This window comes from Sminthopsis crassicaudata, chromosome 4 (genome assembly GCF_048593235.1).
Source record: "Sminthopsis crassicaudata isolate SCR6 chromosome 4, ASM4859323v1, whole genome shotgun sequence".
Taxonomy (NCBI): Eukaryota; Metazoa; Chordata; class Mammalia; order Dasyuromorphia; family Dasyuridae; genus Sminthopsis; species Sminthopsis crassicaudata.
This window is the reverse complement of record NC_133620.1, coordinates 76,392,070-76,410,649: the sequence shown is the minus strand read 5'-3', so window position 1 is coordinate 76,410,649 and position 18,580 is coordinate 76,392,070.

Sequence of the window (18,580 nt, the reverse complement as noted above, 5' to 3'; positions counted from 1 at the left end):
AGGCCAATATATCAGTAAGTCAAAATAATATATTAAATGCCTACTATATGAAAGGCATTGTCCTAACTCATAGAAACACAAATACAACAAAAATAAAGACAATCTCTGTCTTTGAGGGTCTTACATTCTATTGAAAAAAAAAAAACATATGAAAGGAATTTGAAAAGTAGAAGTGGGAAGATAAGATATTGGAAACATGATGGAGAAATTCAAAGGTACACATGCTGGTTGGAAATGAACAATACAGATAAAAAAAACATTCACTCAAAAGACAAAGGATCTGGGTTTAAACATAGAATATGACATTTGCATCCCATGAGATCTTTTGACAAATGATTTCCTTTCATAAGGCCTATTAGTTTCAAGTCTCTGATCATTTCCAGAATTTGGACTTTGCATATGGCGCAAAAATGGTCATAAGAAATGAATTTATTTTATTGTATCTTTATTTTCCCAGAATGATATGTCATGAATTTACATCTTGGCAAAGAATTTCTACTTTTAATAATAATAATAATAATAATAATAATAATAATAATAAATCTTGCTATCTTAGAAGTAATGATATAAGACATATAAAATTAGTCCTTAGTTGAACTATGTAGTTATAGGAATAAAGCTAATATTGAAAAGGATGTATTTCATTGACCCTTTTTTGTTAGAATCTTTATCATTTAAAATAATTTAGCATGGAAAGAAATAAATTCCAGGATCTCAGATTCGAAGGAGGGATGATGAATGAGCTATGAAATCAAATCAATGATAAATAGCCAGCTGAGACCTGTCAAATCTGACCACCACAATTGACTTCTGGTGATGTTTTGGAATAGGTAGGTGGGAAGAAAAGAGTAGGAATAGCATTGCAAAGAACTAAATATTTCTAAAGACAATTGTAGCATTTTCATCACTGCTACATATGCAAGTTAGGGATTTCAGAAGAAAAAAGTGATTTGGAGTAGTAAACAGCATTTTAATATTTGTTTTCTGAGACTGTGATTCTTATTGTTAGAACACAATGTTTCTAGCCAATTAGAAAGGGAATCACTGATCACAAAAAGTCAGCAACCCATTTCCATTTGGACAAGGCTATTAATCTTTGTCCAAATTGTTATATTATATTAAACAATGAATAGCTAGATAAAGAATATATTTCATAAAAACAGTTGAAAAAAGGTGCTCATGTAATCCTTGTAGATAAGATGGAAAATAAATGATCATACTTTGTAATACAAAGTTTAGTCATAAATTCATCAAGGCAAACTTGGAGAGAGTTCTTTAATGTCCTGCCAAGAGAACTATATTTGCTTTGCTTTATTTAACATTTATCAATATACATGGCTTTTATAAAAACCAAAAGCCATGCTTTTCAGATGCATTGCTGTTCAGTCATTTGCAATTGTATCTGATTCTTTGTTACTCAATTTGGAGTTTTCTTGGCAAATATATTGGAGTGGTTTGCCATTTTTTTCTTCTACTCATTTTATAGATGGGAAAACTGAGGTAGGAAGGGTAAAGTGACTTGCCCAGAGTCACACAGCTAGTCAGTATCTGAGGCCAGATTTGAACTGAGAGAGATGAGTCTTCCCACATTCAGACCTAGCATTCTATCCACTGTGCCATCTTGCTGCCCAGACTAGCAAGGTCACAAAACTGAAAGACACAGGAAAAATATTGGATGAAGATTGAGTGTGCTAGAATAAGAACTTGAATAGCCCCCCAAAGAAATGAAAAAAAAAATCCAGTAAACTGAATGTTGGGGCAGTTAGATGGTTCGGTGGAGAGAATGCTGGGCCTGAAGTTAGGAACATGCATTCAAATCTGGCCTTAGATATATACTTAGCTATGTAGCCTGGGCAAATCATTTAACCCTATTTGCCTCAGTTTCCTCATCTGCAAAATGAGCTGAAGAAGAAAATGGCAAACCACTCCAGTATCTTTACCAAAAGAATCCCAAAGGGGTCATGAAGAAATTAAGCAACAAAGACTGAGCCTATTGGGTTAAAAAATGCTGAATATTTGCCTACTGCCTAATAGTCATATTGAGAATGATATGTCTTACAACTCATTTTGAATCAAAACCTTAATATTGAAGTCAATAAAACTGACATGATTTAGGCTGCACCAACAGAAAAACAGTGTACAGAATGAGAGAGGAGATGGTTTTCTCCTTTCTGGTCAGACCACTGAACTTTCTATCAAATTTTATGTGCTGAATTTTAGGAAGGATAGATAACTAGATAAGCTCAAAAAGAAGGTAAACAAGATAATTAGGAGACTAAAAACTACATATATGAAGATCAGGCAAGGGAAGTAAGGACATGTAGCTAAAAGGAAATATCTTTGGATTTGTATACTAATAAATATTTAACAACTCTTAGAAAAAAATGTAGACACAACAAAAATTTAATTTAATCTACATTAGCATTTTTGTCACTTACATAAGTTTAGACAATCCACAAAAACATAAATCAAGCCATGATTTGTATCTTTTTTTTCTGAAATGTAAATATTCACAGAAAAAATTTAACAATTGGCTGAGCTGAGCTAATAAAAATTGGTTCTAGCATGCTTCTATAAGTTAAGTGAGACATAGGGATTATATAAATAGTTGAAAGAATACCATGGGGAAGAGTTAATAAATTTGTTCTAGTCAACTTAAAGAGCAGACATGGGAGTAATGATTGAAAGGTGCAAAGAAACAAATTTTATCTCAATATATAAAAAAAGGTTTTCCAAAAATTAGGCTCATTTGAAAGTTAAACAAACTGCCTTGGAAAACAGAATTTTTTCTCCATCAATAGTTTTTTCAATTGAGGTTCTGGGACTACTTGCTGAGAAGTTTAAGAGGGAGATTCCTGTTAATTTTTAGGTAGTAATAAATGACCTTTCATGTCCTTCCTAATAAATATGGTAAAATCTTTGATATTTTATTATGATAAAATGGTTAACATCTAAATAAGGTTTTAAAAGTAGAAAAGCATTTATATTAGTTATCTTATTTGATCTTCACAAAATAGTTACTACAGTTGTTTCTACATCTGTTTTACAGATAAGGAAAACAGATTCCTTTAGATTATGTGACTTCCCATGATTGTCATACATCTAAAAAGCATCAATGTTAAGGCCAACTCATTCAATATTTGAAACTTCCTCCTAAGTAGTCATATTATCATTGAAAATGATGAAAATATATTATAATAAGTACTCTTTCTCTATATGATCAAGAATGCATTCTGTAATTTGCTTCTGACTGATACCAAGGAAGTAGAAAGGGAATGAGTAAGCATTTATTAAGTGCCTTCTATGTGCAAGATATTGTACTGAGTATCTTCAGATACCTCATTTGATCTTTATAATAATGCTGCAATATAGATGCTATTATTGTCCTCATTTTATAATTGAGAAAATAGTCAGAGGGAGATTAAATGACTGTTCAAATTTGAACTGAAGTTCTCCTATTCTCAGATTAACACACTATTTTGGGAATGAGCATAACATTCTATGGGATCCTAAATTCAAAACACAAAGGTGATCAAGGAACAGAAACTAAAAACTAAAAACCATTTATAATGGTATCATTTAATAATTCATCATCTAAATTAATTATTAATTCATTCTAGAACTATCTCTCTTGATAATGTAATTCTTGTGATTTTAACTATCATGTTAAATAACAGTTTCTTTTATGTGTCCTAAAATGTCCCCAATTGATGCAGAAAACACTAGAATTGGTGTCAGAAAAGCATAAATTCAAATAAATCTTACCTCAACTGTGTAACTCCTGGGAAAGTCACTTAATCTCTACAAATCTGAGTTTTCTATTTTGCATATAAGATTAGACTCAATTCCTCTAAAATTCTTTCCAGTTTTGTAACTATGAATGATCCTCTGACCTCCATCATGCAGTAGAACCAAGAGAAAATAGTCACAGGAAATGAAACTGTTAAATTACTATTAGAACCATGTGACAAAAGACAACACTAAGATTCAATACAACTCAAGTCAATTATAAGAGAAAATGTTGATTCCTTACTATCAAGGTTTAAGCACGTATCATATCTTCCTTTCTGATAGAAATCAATAAACTACAAAAGTCAAAATGGTATGCATTGTCTATCACAAATATGCTTTTAGGAATTATTTGCTCAAGTATTTTGTGAGAGTTGATTGAGGTTTTTATTAAGAAGTGACTATTGTGACAAAATAAGAGAAAATCATAAATAAATATAAATTAAAACTTCATCTTACTGTGCCACCATTTTGCCCAGAGTCAGAAAGAACTGAGTTCAAATCCAGCCAAAGACATACTAACTGGGCAAGATATTTAACTTCTTGCCTAGATGGAAATAATAACACTTTTTTCAAATGTTTTTCCCCAAAGTTGTAATCATCAGAGATTTTCTGGTCAAGTTTTAATTCATTCTCTCCACTCCCTTTGTAATTTTATATATTGAAACATATTGTTTATCAACCTCTAACTTTCCAGATTGTAACCTTACTTTCCTTTTACTTTAGTCTTAAAAAGAAGCTTCCTTATCCCTTTTGATCATTTTAGTTGTCTCTCAATGGACCTGTTCAATAACTTTTCCAAAGTTTGAGAAATTTATTGGAAAATTACAAATTCTACTTAAAGATTCCTTTTGAGGCAAAAGCATTGAAAGAACCCTCAAGGGTCAATAGGTCAAGAGATACCCAGAGCAGTTACATTTCAAATTCTCTGTTATCTTCAGGGAACAACATATCCTTCAAGAAGCAAAAATTGGAACAGTATGAACCAATTTAAAATTGATGCAATATGATACGAAGTTTTCTGAAAATTTCTCCAAAGGAAAGTTTACAAAGAGAAAATCACTCTTATCTGTTCAAGATAACTGTTGAAGAATTTCACCCATTATCTTTAATCATCTCAGAGATTCTTCAAAGAAAGAAAATAATCATTAATAATAATGATTTTAAAATCACATTTATTTAGCACTTTATGGTTAACAAAGTTCTTTACTAGCAACAGCACTGTGAAGTAGATAATGTAAGCATAATTGTCTCCATTTTACAAATTACGAAACTGAATCTCAGAAAAAATTAAAATTCTTGTAAATTAAATCAAATATATTTTTAAAGTTTCATAGTGGCAAAATGACATCTATTTCTTTCATTCCATTAAAAAGATAATGAATAAGGCTTGGGAGAAAAGGCCATATGTTTGAGTAACAGATCTGAAATTTTAAAAAATATATAGTTATATATTGATTTAGAAGTTTGATATAAGGAAGGAAAAATATTTTATCAGATATAGGTTGCTGAACTATAAGTAGACAAAAGCTCATATGAAACATAATAGAAAATGAATTAAAAAATCTCTTAATTTCCTTTTCATAATCTACAATCCAAACAAACTGACATTGTAGCCCTCTATCTTCCATACTATTCTTTCATATTGGCAGTTCCTCATAAATGGAAGGCAGCTCCTACTCATCTTCACTCATTAGAATACCTTGCTTTTTCTTTTGTTTTTCTTTTTTTTTTCTCTTAATAATTTTTATTTACCAGAGATATGCATGGGTAATTTTATAGCATTGACAATTGCCAAACCTTTTGTTCTAATTTTCCCCTCCTTCCACCCCCCCAGATGGAAGGTTGACAAATACATGTTAAATATGTTAAAGTATAAATTAAATACAATATATAATACCTTCCTTTTTCAAACTCAGATCAGAAGCCATCTTCTAAATTGCCTTCCATAACTTAACATTTCAAATGCTTATCTCTTCTGATAGAATGTGAGCTCCAGGTCAGCAAGTGGCGTTTATTTTTGTTTTTGAGTTCTTAAAATTTAGCAAAGTGCTTGACAAGTTATAAGACCTTAAGAAATTGTTGCTGATTGTTTAATGGCAGCCAAAAATATTATTGAAAATGTAGGGTGCATTAACAGAGATCTCATGTATATAGAAAAAGCAAATTGATGACCCAGCATTACTTTCTGCTGTGGCCAACTAGCTGACAACTAGTCTACTTTGTTAATTTACAAGTTTACCAAGCAATAAATCTTGAAAAGAGTGGCCATGGAATCTATCACACACACTTTGGTTGAAAGAATGAATCATACTTTCTCTTGAAAAAAAGTAAAGACTTAGGAGTGAAATGTAAGCTGTCTTCAGGTTTAAAGGGGGCCTCACTGAGTCTAGGTAATTGTTTTGTTTATTTAGGAAATCAAGAGAAGAAATATGAGTAATTGGGGAATGTCACTGGAGGTCTTCAAGAACTGACCAAATATTCATTAACACTAATGTTATACATAGGTTTATTGTTCAGGTCTATGGCAGTTCCTTACAATTCAGATGCAATCTGATACTTCAGGTGATGATGTTAAAACTGAGATTGTAAATTTCAACAGCTCTGACCAATTTATCATTCTTCTTCAATTAAGGCATCAAAGCGGCAAAATGGATAAAATGTTGGCCTTGGAGTTAGACCTCATACATTTACTAGCTGTGTAATCCTGTGAAAGTCACTTAGACTCTATCTGCCTTGGTTTCCTCATCTGTAAAAAATAGAGGTAATAATTGCTTACCTCATAGGGTTATTTTGAAACTCAAATGAGAACACATTTGTAAAGCATTTAGCACCATGTCTGCCACAAAGTAGATACTTAATAAAACTTTGTTTCCTTTCTGAATTTAATCCTAAGAAAAAGTTTCCATTAACCCCAAATTCTCCGTGCTACAATATAAATTGAACTACTGCATTTTTATATGACATGAATATAAAATAATCTGTTTTTATAATTTCCCTCAGGCCAATCATGTAATTTCCTCCCAATCTAGGCATCAGGTTCCCCAAAGACATACAAAATATTCATCTAAGTTCATCTAATTAGAAATGATAAGAATAGTATATTTGATCATACGGGTATAATTACAATACTTGAGAACAGCAGCTTGTGAAAACAAGGAAAAAGAATTGTTTGTCCTCTGAAATGATATTGGTAGCTTCTCAAATACACACACACACACACACACACACACACACACACACACACACACTAGTTGGAATTTAGCTTTACATGAAATAAGAAAGCCATTACAAAGAATCCAAGAAAGTTTAGCAAGCCTATCCTTTTATGTAACAAGCCTTAGAAAAAGTATGTTTTTTTTTTTTTTTTTTTTTTTGCACACTAACACTTTAAAAGTAAAAAAGAAAGGAGGTTGTTTTAATGATTACACAGGGGACCTTCATCCCATTCTCAGTCCTGACTACTGACTTGCTTGTGTCAAATTAGACAAGTCCTTTAATCTTTCTTATCTTCCATCCAACCAAAGAGTAGGACAATAATTAATTGTTATGCCCCATAGGAAATTTGTGAGGATAAATTTTGGTTCACTACTTTGAAATAATGAGACAAAAAGGTTCCAATAAAATGTCAAAGAATATTGTTTTCAATGGGGAAAAAACAAGCAAAAAAAGCCTAATGACATTTTCTTAGAACAGTTAAATTCAGAACTAAAAAATGACCTTTTACCATTTCAAAAGTTCATGTAAAAAGTTGTTTGCTCTACTGATTGATTTTCTGTGAAAAGGATGATGTATCTTATGTCTATATTAAAATAGTTTTTTTTTTAATTTTACTGAATCTGTGATTTCATTAGTCTAAGGAACTCTCGATGAAGAAACTCTCTACCTGTGAAGTTTGACAGCCTCTCTACAACTTAGTCTTAGTTCTTTGGATACTGAAAAGTGAAGTTGACATCCCCCAACTCATGCAGTATTTATCAGAGGCAGGACTTAAACACAAGTTTCATTCTAAAACTAGTTCTCCATGCATTGTACCACAATGCCACTCTAATAGATAAAGAATTCTTCTGAAACATTATTACTTACTGCCAAAGAAACAAAAACATGATTTTTTTGGCTTTTTTTGGTAATTCTAGGACAATCATTTCACTCTTCTGACCAATTCCCATCACTTATTAATTTAACATAGGATTAGTACCTTATTGTCTGTTGTGAATCAAACTTGCTAAAATATTCTGGCTAACAATCATGACTTGGCTTCCACTTTTTCTATCACATCTATTCTATTACAAGTTTCACTGCCCTTAAGGGTAGATTCTTAATTCAGTCCTCAAGGCAGGAAAAATCATTCCTTTCTCAGTGGCAATTTTTATGGAACAAACAAATACAAATAACCTTCCCTCTTTATAATAATGGAAATACTAAATATAATTACAAACTTTCTACATTAATTAAGGTTAGAAATTAGGTTGATTTTTTTTTCCTTGCTTGCATTCCTGGATGCCTATCAATGTACTTTGAATGTCTTAAGTGAATAATAAATATGTGAAGTGATTGACAGCATTAAAAAGGGATAATAATAACAATAATAATAAATTGAATTTTCTTTTTCTTTTTATTTTCGTTTCCAAATTTTCTCCCTACTTTAAGTCCTTCAATCACCAATTGAAAAGGCAAGAAATATAATGTTCACATGTTTCACAGGAAATCATGCAAAATTATATTTCAGCATTAGCCATGTTCAAAGGAAGAAGGCAAGAAAAATAAAGAATGAAAAAATATGTTTTAATATAAACTCTGAGTCCATTAATTCTCTATGTGAAAGAGAATAACATTTTTATTCCATGTGTCCTTTGGAGCTATGGTGAGTTATTTTATCAATATGATTTTGTAAGTCATTCACAATTGATTATCCTGTCAAATATGCTGTTACTCTGTACATTCTTCTACTAGTTACACATTCACCCTTTATCAGTTTATATGACTATCCCCAGGTTTTTCTGAAACCATCTCCTCCATCATTTTTTATAATATAATACTACTCCATTGCTTTCATTTACCATGACTTATTCTGTCATTCCCCAATTAATGGACATCACCTCAGTTTCCAATTCTTTGCCACCACAAAAAAGCCAATGTAAATATTTTCATTCATGTGAATTATTTCCACTCTTCTTCAATCTGTTTGGGTTATATAAATCTAATTGCTAGATCAAAAGGTATGCAAAATCTTATAGCCTTTTGGGCAAAGTTACAAATTGTTCTCCATTGTTGGACCAGTTCACAGCTCCACAAATGATGGATTAGTTTTTTCACACATATTCTCTAGCATTTTTCATTTTCCTTTTGTGTCATTTTAATCAATCAATGAGTATGAGATGATGCTTCAAAGTTGTTTTAATTTGTATTTTCTAATTATTAGTGATTTAGAATATTTTAAATAACTATTGATAGTTTTTAGTCCTTCCTCTATATAGTTTGTTCCTATCCTTTGACCAATTATCAGTTGGGAAATGACTCCTATTTTTTTATAAATTTGAGTCAAATTGAGATAGGAAAACTTGATTAAAGAAATTCTGAATTTTTTCCCAGTTTCTTTTTATTCTTATAAATTTGGTTACATTAGATTTTTAAAAATAAAAATAAATTTAACCCCATGTAATCAAAATTTTCCATTTTACCTCTCATGTACCTTTTTTTCTTTTGTTTGGTCATACACTCTTTTTTTTCATCCACAGATCTGAGAAAGAATTTCTTCTTTATTTCACTAATTTACTTTTAGCATCTATTTGTCTAAATCACACCCATTTTGACCTTATCTTGGGTTATAGTGTGAAATCTTAGTCTATCCTTGTATTTGCCAGACTGCTGTCATCTAGTTTTCTACCATTATTGTCAATAGTGGGTTCTTGCCCCAGTAGCTGGGATCTTTAGGGATGGATTGCCTGCCAATAGTACTTTATGTTTTACAAAGCATTTTACTTGTGTGAGTCTTAAAGCTGCACTGGGACTTTTAGGATATCCTGTATTATTTATATTGCTTTTGTTGTAATGTCCTCTGCACCAGTTTGCTGACCCATAAAAAGAGGGATTTAAGAAACCTGATATATGAAGTACTAAACAAAAGCTCTGAATAATTAACCCATTTAGTACACCTATATAGAGAGCATTCTTTAAAGTTTGAAGCTTGGTCAGGAGAATTAAGAAGTTCAGACCATGAACCAAGTTAATGACATCTGTGTGTGAGTGAGTGTGTGTGTGTGTGTGGGGGGGTCTCTCATTTATTAGCCTTTTGCTTTCTGAGTAATGAGGACTCTTGCCTAAATCTTAGTGAGTTAATAGTTATACAGACAATGGTTATGTATTTGGGCTTCTATACTTTCAGGAAAAAATTATCAAGGCAATAAGAATAGCTCTTAACTTTATGCAGTTAATAGTAAAAGTGAAAACCAAAAAGAGTGATTCTTCTTCACCACCACCTCCTGTAAACACATGCATTCATGCAATATTATATGCCATATCTTTACCATCTCCACCAATTATAAGGTTCAAAGATTGTAAAGTATTACTTTTTAGCAGGGGTAAGACATATCTTGTTTTCCAAACAATGACTTCGAAACATAAGAAACCTGAGAAACTGGTAAAAAACACCATGATTGCATATGAGATGGGATTTTTCCTATATAAAAATGAAAAGGTAAGAGGTCATTTTTGGTACTATTGTATCTGTATATTGTAGTGTGTAACAAAAATGCTTGTCTCTGAGATTCAATATACAAAATAAAAGCAGCATGTTCATGTTTATATTCAAAATAAAAGCAGAAGTTCCTACAAGAAAATTTACATTTCCTCTGAGCTTTGCTTTTGATCTTTTCTTACATATGATATCTAACAGATATACTTCAATAAATTTCATAAGAATGCATGTTTTGACCTCATTGTTCTTAATTTATCCATTTTGGTCATAAGCTTATCATATTATCAACAATGTAGACATCTATTAAGACATGGAATGGGGAGATTGGGAGGGAAGTGATGTAATATACTTGAAGTAAAAAATTAAATTTAAAATAGAAATTAAAGAGATGTGTGAGTAAACAAAAGTTTATGTGAAACTCTAGAAATTCTTGAACAAGGATAATTTAATAGGTAGCATTTTTCCCATTAATTCCAATCAGTGTTTACTAAGTTGTATAGTATACCAGGCATGGAAATGCAAAGTAATTTCAGGGTGTGGGTACTAAGAACTGAGAAAAAGTTAGGAAATGAGAAAATAAATCTTCTAAATAGGAGACAGCATTTGAACTATATTTTGAAGGAAGATACCAGAGGCATAGATGAGAGGCAGAACTTTTTGCATCTTCAACCTGACCTTTTAAGGATCAGAGGAGATAATATTTGAAAAAGACTTCCAGGGTGAGTGACATATTGTAGGCATTTGGTAAATTCTTGTTCCCTTCCTTTCCATCTCAATGACTTTTTTTCAGTCTACTTTTGCAGACAGATAAAACTCACAAAAAATCCCAGGAGATTGTTATTATCATCTTCATATTTAAAACAAGAACATCAATGAAGACAAAGATTGTGACTCCTCTGGAGACCCGTAGATCGTATTTGTGTTGAGATTTGAACTTGTCTCAGTGGCAGGATTACACATGATATACACAGGAAATCCAATATATTCATTTTCTATAAAACAGAATGCAAGAGTTGAGGAGTAATACAAATTTGTGGAAAATAAATTAAAGACAGATTCTAAAGACAGATGTCTACATTGATGATAGTATGATAAGCACGTGACCAAAATGGATAAATTAAGAACAACTTAAGGTCAAAGCATGCATTCTTATGAAATTTATTAAAGTTTATCCTTAGAGTTAGATATATGTAATAAAGGGTCAAAAGTAAAGTTAACAGGAAATGTGGATTTTCTTCAAGGAACTTCTGTGATGAACATGCTGCTTTTATTTTGCATATGGAATCTCATATATTGTATATATTGAATCCAAAGCAAGAATATTGCTGAAAGTCTATCCCTAAATATTTTCTTCATTCTGACATTGGAGTTATTTTGTCAGTTTAAAATAAGGTATCTGTAGAAAACCCACCCACTGATATGTAAATGTATTACCTAGAATCAATTAATGTAACTAACTGTATGATGTTTTAAATGTAACATAATTGTGAATGTTCCCCAGACACTTCCATCAAACAAATGAAAGGCATAAAATATATTAACAGGGAGAACTGAAGTGCTTAGAATCATTGGATGTGATCTAGTAATGAAGTATATCAAGACTAGTTGAAAAAAGTATATACACCTCTTGGTTTATGGACAATTTAGTAGAAGATTCCAACAGAAGTGAAACAACAATTGTTTAAGTATGTTTTGGCAGTCATATTTTTACAAATATAACCAAAGGCAAGATGTATAGGTTAACAAGCTGACTTACTTTAAAGAGCTAATTAATTTGAGTCAGATGGTAATAAATAGGAAACATGAAATAGCGAGGCTCAAAAGTGACACTACTTAAAACTAGTTATAACTTTCAAGTTTATCCCAATACCCTGAAAGGGGGCGAAAGATACCTCGTGGAAATCTGGCAAACTAGTCCAGTGTGAACTGGAAAAATCATAAAAGTAGCATTGTTACAATAATATTTGAGGAAATAGAGCATAAAATAGGAATATTTAGGTATAAGAGCCTACTTAAGCATGAGATATAGCCAGAATAGGAGAGAGCCAGAGTAGGTAACAACGAGTGAGATAGCATTAAAACCACTGGTTCTTGGATTCTTGTAAGCAGAAGAGGAGCAAGAGGATCACTGTCCAAATTGGAAAAGAAGGAAGGTGAAGACGTGACACAGTTGCATTTCTAAAAATCAGTAGGCCACAAGGTAGCATTTGATTTCCCTTCTGTCCTTTCTTGTCTCCTCTTCACATAGGTTTCCTGCTGCACTACAAGTGATTAGTGGAAGAAGAGCAGTTGGTGTCATTCAGCAATCTGTGTCTTCCTTGTACCTGTTGGATGGCCTCTCATTCATGTCAGCATTTTAGGCATGTTATAAAATAATGCTAAGAGTGTCAACATCAAAATTCTGGGCTTCCCGCCAGCTGCTTGCTTGTCTTTCCCTCTCTCATACAGTGCTGAGGAGGCATCTGCTATTCCCGACCTTGTTATTTTACTTCCCTTACTTTTGCTGTTATATCTCCGGGCATGATCTCATTCTAAACATGATTTCCTAATCATGCACTTAGGTCTTCTCTTTATATCTAAAATGTAAGGGACAGGACTCTGGAAACCAGCATTCAATCCTAGGTCTTCTCAGAACTAATTGGGTGATTTGGGGCAAATAATTTCATCCCTCTGAGGTTCAATTTCTTCTCATGAGAGGATGAGAATGAGAATGTTGGGCTAAGTGGGTGATACCACACACAAACTGAAACCTGTCATTAAACTATACATGAGATCCCTTTATACCACATATTGTCTTATAAAACTGTATATTAATCTTTTCTATGTTCTATTGTATTTTTTTTATTTTGTTGAATATTTTTCAATGACATTTTAATAGCTCAGACTCTACTCCAGAGTAGTGATGGACATAAATGCAGCCTGAGAACCAGAACAATTGAAACCCTTGGATCAGGTTACTGCCAGAATAGGGCTGCAGCTAACATGGAGAAACTGGGGATTCATCATTGGACACCAGCATTTAAATAGTTCAAAATAATGATTTTTTTAAACTACAATTTTTAATTGTTACAATCAGCACTAAAACTATTCAACAGTATAGTCATAACTGAACTTTATGCCTAGATTGTGATAATAATTAGTTAAGGTAGAAAGCCACCAGATGGCCTATTTTTTCTCTGAGGGATCGCCATCCCAAGTGAGCTCCTCCTCCTTCTGACTCTTCTTTGCTTTACCCCTGCTAGCAGTCACTGCATCTATAACCTAATATGTCCTTGGCTGTTTCCCATAGAGAGTTGGTGTCCCTTCCCCCATTAAACTGAATTAGTCTTAATTACTTTTTTGTATTACTTTCAAATCATTAATTACAAAGTTTATTTGAGGACACATTTCATGTTGCTTGATCCTAGCACCAAAATTGCTCATTATATCTCTGCTCTAAGGTTCCTCCCAGCTCTGACATATTATAAGTCTAGGAGGTTTTTAGAAGTGTGAGCAATTCATTCCAATGTCTTTGGAAAACAGCTTAAATTTATGTCAGGAAAAAGTTTTAATTCTCTTTGGAGAAAAGTTATATTATATGTCTATATTTAATAGCTTTAGTATTTAATAGCTTTAGTAGTTTGGGAAAATTATAAAAATGAAACTGGATCAACTAGAATGACAAATTGAGGAAATATGTATCTTATGGTCTTTTCATTGCCATTCCTCAAATGCTTCTTGCTTTTGCTCCTTTTAATTCCTTCATTTTTAAATATTATCATTTTACCTGTGTCTTTTCCTCTGTATTGAGTTTTTAATCTGCAGATATATAATTATAAATTGCAATTATCTAACCTAATTTTCTTTGTATAATAATTTCTACTCTTACTGGAATTTTTCTAGTCTTTATGCCTTTTCCTCTAATTTGTTACAAATGATTAGCAAGTATTATTTTTCTTTTATTTCCATATTAATCATAAATGATTTTTTTTCTTAAACTATACTAAGCATATAATTAGTAGGACTATTTTGGGACATATTAATATGCCAAGTTCTTATAGAAAACTAAAGCAATTGAAAATGACTAAAGGGGAAATTGAATATAATGACTATACTGGATACCTAGATTCCATTCTCAGTCTAGCTACAAACAAATCCTTTAAATCTGTAAGATGACAATTTCTATTTGCAGTACTACTAGAGATCCTGTTACATTTAGGGGAGAGAGGGGAAGCCATGAAATCACCTAAGAGATGTTTAGTACAAAACACCAAGAATACAAACTAGTCCTATCTCCATTCTTAATATACCTTTTAATAAATGGGTTTAAATGGTTACTCAGCTTATGCTTACAAAGGAACTGAAGTTATTTAGGAAAAAGTTTGAAAGAGGCTAAATTCAGCTTTAAGAATATATTTTATTCCTGGTTTTGTAACAAAGTGGAAACTATTATATTATAGCCTTTCAGAAGACAAAAACACAAAGCTGCAACTTTTTGAGCTTCATAGATTTTAAAATACATATTATTTAGATTTTAATGAGTAGCTTAAAAGGACATCAAGTAAACTTTTCCTATTAAGTCTTAGATCTGAAATGTTTGATGTATAGATTAACTGAGCAAAGTAAAATACTAATAATAACATTACTGCTAATACTACTAATAATGATAAGATATATAGAGGGAGGACCCTGGAAAGATGGTGAAGTCAGTCAGAAAATTCCAAGCTCTCCATATTGCCCCCACAAATGAAACACAATTGCACTTCAGGGAGAATATAGAGCAAGAAAAAACCAAAACAAATAAAACTTGGGGAAGAACAAAGTCCTTTTGGCACAAACTGAGAAGACCCCCAAAATCCCAGGACTGAGGTTTAAACAGGTGAGAAGTGTAAACACATCCTAGTTAGCTCACAGAAACAGCAAGCTGGGAGCCCTGGAGCCAGTTGGGTTCAGAGGTAGCCTAAATCCAAAATACAAAATTTCACCCAGACAAGGGGTGTGGGAAATCAGGGGTCTGAGACTCAGAAGACTGAGGGAACTTCCTCTGATTGGGGAGGGCAAGAGGGGAAGAAGGATCCAGCATACCAGGAGTGCAGAAGCAGTGGGGCAGGGGTGCTACTGGCTGAAAGCATTTGCAGGAGATTGGACTCTTGTTTGGGGTTCCAGGCCAGAGGAGAGAGCTAAAGTGAAGCCAGAGGCACCCTTACCTCTCAACCTTAGGATAAGAGATGTTTAACCCTAGGATAAGAGATGTTTATATTAATAATTCTCATTTTTGAAAAATGAACATGCAGGGGGCAGCTAGGTGGCACAGTGGATAGAGCACCAACCTTGAATTAGAGGACCCGAGTTCAAATCTGATCTCAGACACTTAACACTTCCTAGCTGTGTGACTCTGGGCAAGCCACTTAACCCCAACCTCAGGGGAAAAAAAAAAGAAAAAAAAAAAAAAGAAAAAAAAAAAAAGAAAGAAAGAAAAATGAACATGCAAAAAAAGAAAAAAAACCCAACCATAGGAACTTACTATAGAAATAGGGAAGATCAAAGTTCATCTTCATATAGACATTAAAGTTTTAAAAAAATGTCTCTTATACCCCAAAGTATTACATTAAATAGTTACCTGCCCTAGAAAGAATACATAGAATTCAAAAATTACTTCAAAAATCAAATGAAAGAAATTGAGGAAACGCTAACTAAGAATCATCCAAATAAAATAAGAAGATTATTGGAGGGAAGGGGATAGGAAGTAACCAAATAGAAAAGGGGATAAAGAGTCTTAGAGAAGAAAATAATTATTTGAAAATTATAATTGGGCAAAGAGAAGTCAGGGAAGCTAAAAAAAAAAGACCAAGAAATAACAAAACAAAATATAAAGAATGACAAAATAGAACAGAAAGTGAAAGGTCTTATAAGAGATCAGATTTGGAAAACAGATCAAGCAGAAAAAAATATAAAAATAATTGAACTACCTGAAAACTCTGATAAAAAAAAGAACCTAACCATAATAATGCAAGAATTAATCAAAGAAAATTTTCTTGGAGTGATAAAATGTGAGGGTAAAGTAAAAATAGAAAAAAAACCCACCAATCACCATTTCAAGGAGATTCTACATGAAAACATAGAATAGTATTGCTAAATTTTAAAATGCTCAGATCAAAGAGAAAATTCTATAAAAAACAAACAAACAAACAAAAAAAAAAACACAACTTCATATACTGGAGCTAGAATTATAATTGTACCATATTTATCAACAATTACATAGAAGACAATAGGTCCTGCAATAATATATATATATATATATATATATATATATACATATATATATATATATATATATATATATATATATCAACAATCTAAAGAATTAGGCTTACAGCCAAAAATATCACATGCATCAAAATTAACCATAATATTGAACCAAAAAGAAAAAAAGAACAATCAACAAACTTGAAGATTTTTAGGCTTTAATGTTAATCAAACCTGAACTCAATATATGAGACAATATCAAAAATTAATTCAAGGGCAGGTAGGTGGCACAATGGATAGAGTACCAGACCTAAAATCAGAAGGATCTGAGTTCAAATCTGGCTCATACAATTAACACTTCCTAGCTGTGGGAACTTAGGCAAATCACTTAATACCTTAGTAATAATAATAATAATTTAAGGACCTCAAAAATTTTTATTTAGTTTGTTGTTGTTGTTGTTGTTGTTTTTTAACATGGAAATGTTTATCATGTGTTTACAATTAACATCTAACATCACTTAATCGGATAGCTCAAAAGGAAAAATGGACCAGAGTTGTATGATCTGACTCTAAAAAGCAAAATTGTTTAGGAAAAGGTAAAAATAAAAATTGTGCTATAGGAATGAGATGCAAAGGAAAAATTGACACAAAGTCATTAGAGGAGAGAGAAAAAGGTAGGCAATTTTGAACAGCTATTTACATTAGGAATGAATTAAATAGGGAACTCTCTCTTTTCACACACACACACACACACACACACACACACACACACACACACATATATATATGTGTGTGTGTGTGTGTGTGTGTGTGTGTGTGTGTGTGTGTATGTATATGCCATACAATGAAGGGAATTGCACCTACCAATATTTGTAAAGAAATAAGAGGGGAGGAAATAAGATAAAATGGGATATATGGGAGTGTGTAATTTTATGGCAATGGAATAATGTGTGTAGATTAATGGGAAAGGGATCAAGAGGGAGAAAAGAGTAGTATAGGATAAGGTGGAGCACAGAAAGATGTTTAGATTAAGGAAGTATAATAAGATCTGTAGACTAATGAGAATGGGATAAAGAGGGAGAAAGTAAAGGGAGAAGATAAGGGAAGCATCCTTGGGAGAAGAGAGGCTAGAATTAAAATTGAAGAGATAGCAGGGATATGAAATAAAATATATACAAAAACACAAAAATCAGGAGTAGAATCAATTAGGAAAAAAAGTAGGACTAGTAATCATTGATCTCAAAGTCAAATTTAAATATTCAATCAAGAGACAAATCTACCTTATAGACCAACCTATTTATATTTGTGAGATACATTTCTACATGTATGTATGTTTATATGTATATATGTGTATTTATGCAGATCGGTGTATGTATGTGTGGGTGTATACAGCTGTATGGGGAAAAGCAAAATGGGGGAAAAAGAATAAAGTAAAAAGTGCACAGCATGGAGCAGCTAGATGGCACAGTGGATAGAGCTCCCAGAGTCAGAAGGACCTGACTACAAACTTACTGATAATGTGACCCTGGGTAAGTCAATTATCCCCAATTGCCTTGCCAAAAAAAAAAAAAAAAAGTGCTCAGCAGAGAACAAAAGAATAGTCTACAAAGGAAGCAGAGAAAAGATGGATAGCTATGAATATTATCTCTAATATTATTATATATGCTTTTTTAAAGTGAACATTTGATGTTATATATTTTGAATCCTCCCTGGTGTTTTCTTGGACACATGACAATGCTTTGTTTTGTAGTGGGTTTTTTTTTCTTATTTTGTATTAATTTTAAATAAAAAAGGAAAAAAAATAAGAGATGTATGAAAACTTTGCTATAATTTTAACATATTTATTATTTTTAATTTTCACATATTATT